Genomic DNA, 5,292 nt, shown 5'->3' on the forward strand with positions numbered 1-5,292 from the left:
TATACGCGCGTCTGAGAGGTACTATACACGCGCTTTTACACGCATGTCTCTGGCCGCGATGATACACGCGCTGATACACGGGCCCGCTACTTTTTTTCACAAGTCATTTTTAGCGGCTAGGAGCGCGGGTATGAGCCCAATCCCTTGTAGTGATACATTCGACAACCCTTCCCTGAGCACTTAATTGATCCCCTAGAATGGAGTCATCCTTGCAACATTATCAACATGTGCTTTACCTAGCCAATTCAATTTTGTGACTCAGATGGATATGACATTATTCCTATACGAATGGTACAACCACGTGACCTTCTAGATGATTTGTACTATGGGGATGCATCCACAGCATTGCATGTAGAGGAAGTCTCAGTGGAGGATTTAACACTCGAATCTGCTAATGATGCTGATAAGGAACATGGATGGGACTCTGATTTTGATGATGATGTGATAATCCCCGAGGAAGAGTTAGGAAAGGCACGCCTACTCTTGAGAGGAAGGGAGGTTCAAATAGAGATCCCTCAAAGCCGACCCAAACGTAAATGCTGTAAGAGCCATAAGAGAATCCGTAAACAAGATGAGAGGGAACGACGTGAGAGAATACAAAAAGAAAACGAGGAGTTTAAGAATGAACATTCTCGACCATCGCCTCACTTCTCAAGAAAGAATGGATATCTATATAATATTTATTCACATTGCTTACACAAATATTGCTTCTATTTTGGTCCAGTGCACTATGTTCAATGCTATATGGTGTGAAGGCAAGCATTTTCGAACACAAAGAATTGATGAAAAGAGGAATACACAAGATTGCGGTGTCATTAGTAGCTTTGAGGGAGCTAATGGAAAAATGGATGATTATTGTGGCACAATCCAAGACATATTTAGGCTTGACTTTCGTCGCTTCTTTGTGTATGTTTTGGATGTCAAATGGCAAATGAACGTGGTGGAAAAAGGGCCTAATGCAATGATAAAACGCCATGCAAGTGGCTATGTAACTATTGACTCTACAAAGTTTTGGCAAACAAAGAAAGATAGGCTCGTATTGCCCCAACAATGTGAGCAGGTATGCATTTTTTTACTAATGTGTTTTATATACATATATATCTAAGCTCGCGTACCCCTATACTTTTGATATGCTAATTAATTACTGCAGTATGTGTATTTGAGTAGGTTATCTATCTACCAATGGTGCATGACATTAAATGGTGGTACGTCATCCCTATTGCACCACGTTCCAAAGTGATGTATAATACATTCACTGATATGGAGCATATGGAGGATGTAACAAGCCGCAATGAAGATGATGTCGAACATGCCAATGAAGATGTGATCGATGATCAAGAAATAAGAGATGATCATGATAATGAGGATGAGTGTTGCATTTCTCATGATCATGAGAATGACCCTACCATTGAGGACAGGGATTTCATTAACGTCTTCACAATTTCGTGATCACGTTAACAAAACATAGTGTTAACATATTAAAACTTGTGATCACAATGTATATTCACATGACCTGAGAAATGACCTGCCGGAACCCACTACTCCAGTAACACCTCCGGGCTTTCACTTTTCCCGGCGGGCCCGCCGAGATATGTAGTTTTCCCGACGGGCCCGTCGGGAAAGGTAAAAGCCCGGCGGGCCCGCCGGGAAAAATAGAAATGCCGGTGGGGTACTATTCTGTATATAAACACTGCCCGACACCCATCGTACAACTTTTGGGAAGATAGTCCTTGTTTTGGGGGCGTGATATCTCTCCTCAAAGTACTTGTAGAGCTCTCGAGTTGCTAGAAGTGTCCTCTTGGGAAGAACGTCCTTATTTTAGGGGCTGTCATCTTTCCTTGTAGGCACTCCTAAGGCTATTGAGCCACTCGTCCTTAGTTCTTTGAACTGGGGGCAGGGTGTGGTTCGTAGCTAATACTTGCGGAGGTTTAGGGACAAATTTGGAGTCATTCAGCTTTGCATTTGAGCCACGTACGTAATCTACCTCATTCTGCTTTATGAATGGTTTGATGGAGCCAAGAGTCCTGCTTAGGGGCTTGTATTGGTTCTTGATACTTGATATAGTTTAGAGTAGACAAGGGTCTATTGTCCTATACTAGAGTATTGGGCAAGCATAGATCTTTGATTTTTTTTGTGAATGTTAAAGAAGGTCTATTGTCCTATACTAGAGTATTGGGCAAGTATAGATCTTTGATTGTGTAAAGTATCCTTAATTGGGTACAAAAGGCATCCTTCATTGGGAGTGCAATGTGCATGATAGTTTCGAAGTAGTTTTGTAGTAAGACCCTGCAAGATAGTTTGAAGTAGTTTTGTGTTATGTGATGATCTTTTGAATTTGTCAAGATAGTTTCGAAGTAATTTGTTTGCTAATGTATGTTTTTGTTATGCGTGAGTGATTTGTTGTTTTTTCATTTGTGTATTCATTGTTATACGCTTGGTTGAATAGGTTATCTGTTGAGATGGAGGACAATGTTGGATCCAGTGGTACCTCCAATAGAGCCCAAATTTCAAATAGTAGGAAAAAAAAGGCACCTGGGATAGAGTGGCAATATGCAATTAACGTTGGTGATCGATTCATAGATTGGGAGTGCAAGCTATGCCATGCAGTAAAATCAGGTGGGGCTCCTCGACTAAGAGAACACTTTTTAGGCGGACCGAAGAAAAAGTCATGTACCCACCCCTCTGCACCTATAGTGGCCAAACGCATAAGAGAAGAAATGCAAAAGAAAGATTCAAGAAAAAATGACACTCCTACCGTTAATGTATCAAGGCAGCAAGAACACTGTTGTTCTAATCATCAAACTCCCGCTACATCGCCTACTTGTACCCCGAACGGCAATGTGCAACCAGAAAGTAATCTACCCAGTGCATCTTCTTGCAAGCGAAACTTTGACGTAGGAAATATACCCATGCATCAAACTTCATTGCAAGAAAGCCTACGTCAAGGTCGACTCGATGATGCACAACTCGTCCTCGCTGAAGCGATTTACTTTTCTGGGAGTGCTATGATGATGGTGGACAGTGACCACTGGAAGAGAGCATGGAAGAAAATTGGTGAGTTTGGACCAGGGTTTTCACCGCCTACGTACCATGCTATGCGAAATGATCTATTAGAGAAATGTTATGCGTCAGTAAAAGAACGTGTACAAAGAATAATTCTTAGCAATATAGAGCTTTCTGGATGTAGTATAGTAAGTGATGTATGGTCTAATGTGCAAAGAAAACCATTAATTAATGTAATGGTTATTTCACCTAGAGGTGAGACTTTCATCCGTGCCGTGGATTCAGCTGGTTCAATCAAAACTAGAGCTTACATTGCTCAAGTCATTAGCTCTGTGATAGAGGAAGTGGGTGCCAAGAATGTAGTCCAAGTCGTCATGGACAATGCAAAAAATTGTAAAAATGCATCCAGAATCCTACAGCGACAATATCCACATATTTTTCCGGTAGGATGTAATACTCATAGTTTGAATCTTGTATTAAAAGATTGGTATAAATCTGATGATACCAAATGGTTTGCCTCGATCGTCGACACTGCTCGCCAGCTTGTGAAATTCATGCTCAAGAGACAGAGAGTTTTAGATATGTTTCGACCTCGCATGTCAGTTATGTTAAAGCTTCCAGCGGAGACTAGGTTTTGCACTCACTTTTACACTTTTGAGTCTCTTCTTAGAAATAAAGATGCAGTTTGTGAAACATTTACATGCATGGCATTTCATGACTGGGAGAACACTCAACTTGAAAAAGTGAAAGAGAAAATCAAAGTCTTGAAGGGAGCGCTTACGAGAAGAAGTTGGTGGAACAGTGTGATGGATGCATACCATGTAATGATGCCTGTTATGTATGCTGTACGAAGTCTTAATCAAAGAGCGCCTAATCTCGGAAAAGCATGGATGCAATGGTGGACTGTCCAGCGGAGTTTGGAGTGTCCTGAGAAATTAGAGCATTCAGTGGTGGAAAAGCAATGGCGTGTACCATTCTCTAGTAGACAAAGAAAAGTTCTGTTGAAGTACTTTCATGCTAGATGGATTGGAGCACACTCGCCACTGCACAGTGCTGCTTACATGTTAGATCCTGAATATTGGAATATGGATTTGATGTCCAACGTTGAGGTGGTGCAAGATTTGAAAGCGAAGAGTATGAAGAAGATATGCCCAGATGGATGTACAATTGTGATGATGTAGTAGACGAGAACTTTGATGTTGGACGTACGTTGTGCACCACCCTTGAGATAGAAGACAATTTAGACATTGACTTAGATGAACTTAATTTAGCAGACGAGAGAGTAAACGGTGAAAGATTTTTGGAGCAAGATATTGACATAGAGGAAGAAGTCACTTCATTAATTTAATAAAAAGTACTTGTACAAATGATCATATTTAAAGAAATTATCAATACAAAAGTAGGATTTGTTTTTCTTAACTCTCATCTTGAAATAAATTACGAATTGCACTCGGAGTTGCATCTAAAGGTCCTGGTGGTTTATATTCGCTAGCCATGCCGAACACTGTATAAATACCTTGATTTATTGGGACACTGCACAATGCACATGTAGAAGTATTTTGCATTTGTCTCACTAAACATATTAAGTGGTAGTAGTGTCCACATGGTAGTATATACTGGCCGCTCCACCCATCGAATACTTTGTAACATACAGGACATTGGGGGGTGGAGGAACTTGTAGCCTCAGCAGAAACTCCCACAAGATCAGGATGTATCAAAAAATGAGAGATGTGGTTTCCTTGGCGCACAGGAGCAATACGTGAAGAGATGCTCTGTACATCTTGGCTGATCTTTGTTAGCTGCTCTTGAATCCCTCTATTGGCCGGGGGAGGAGTTGACGCTTGAGTTAATCGGTCAGCTTCTTTCTCCTTCTCTGTTAACTGGGCCCCCAAGCTTTCTTTAACCTGGTTTAACTCCAGTCCAGCGCCCTCCACCATGAGTGCAAGTTCTTCTCGTGTAAATGTCACTGTCTCTTCACGAATGTCGTGGGTGTTGACAGTGGCCTCTCTGGAGGGGAAGTCCACTGGAGTTTGTAAGATAAATTGAGCATATAACATTTTAGCAAAATACAGTGGAGCGTCGGCGTTATGGAGAGGACGTCCGTACACCTCCAAGAAAATGCGCTCGGCATTAGTTTTGATATCGTTGTGGGTGCACCGAGAAATCTTCCATCTTACCTTCTTAATTTCGCCATCTGGACATGGCCATATTTCCTTTATCATCTCTGTAGTCACGCGTTTGTTTATGTCTTTCCACTGGACATAAGTTGGATTAGTCCATTTGGATAAC

Source organism: Cibotium barometz, chromosome 21 (genome assembly GCF_041138505.1).
Source record: "Cibotium barometz isolate CiBa-2024 chromosome 21, ASM4113850v1, whole genome shotgun sequence".
NCBI lineage: Eukaryota > Viridiplantae > Streptophyta > Polypodiopsida > Cyatheales > Cibotiaceae > Cibotium > Cibotium barometz.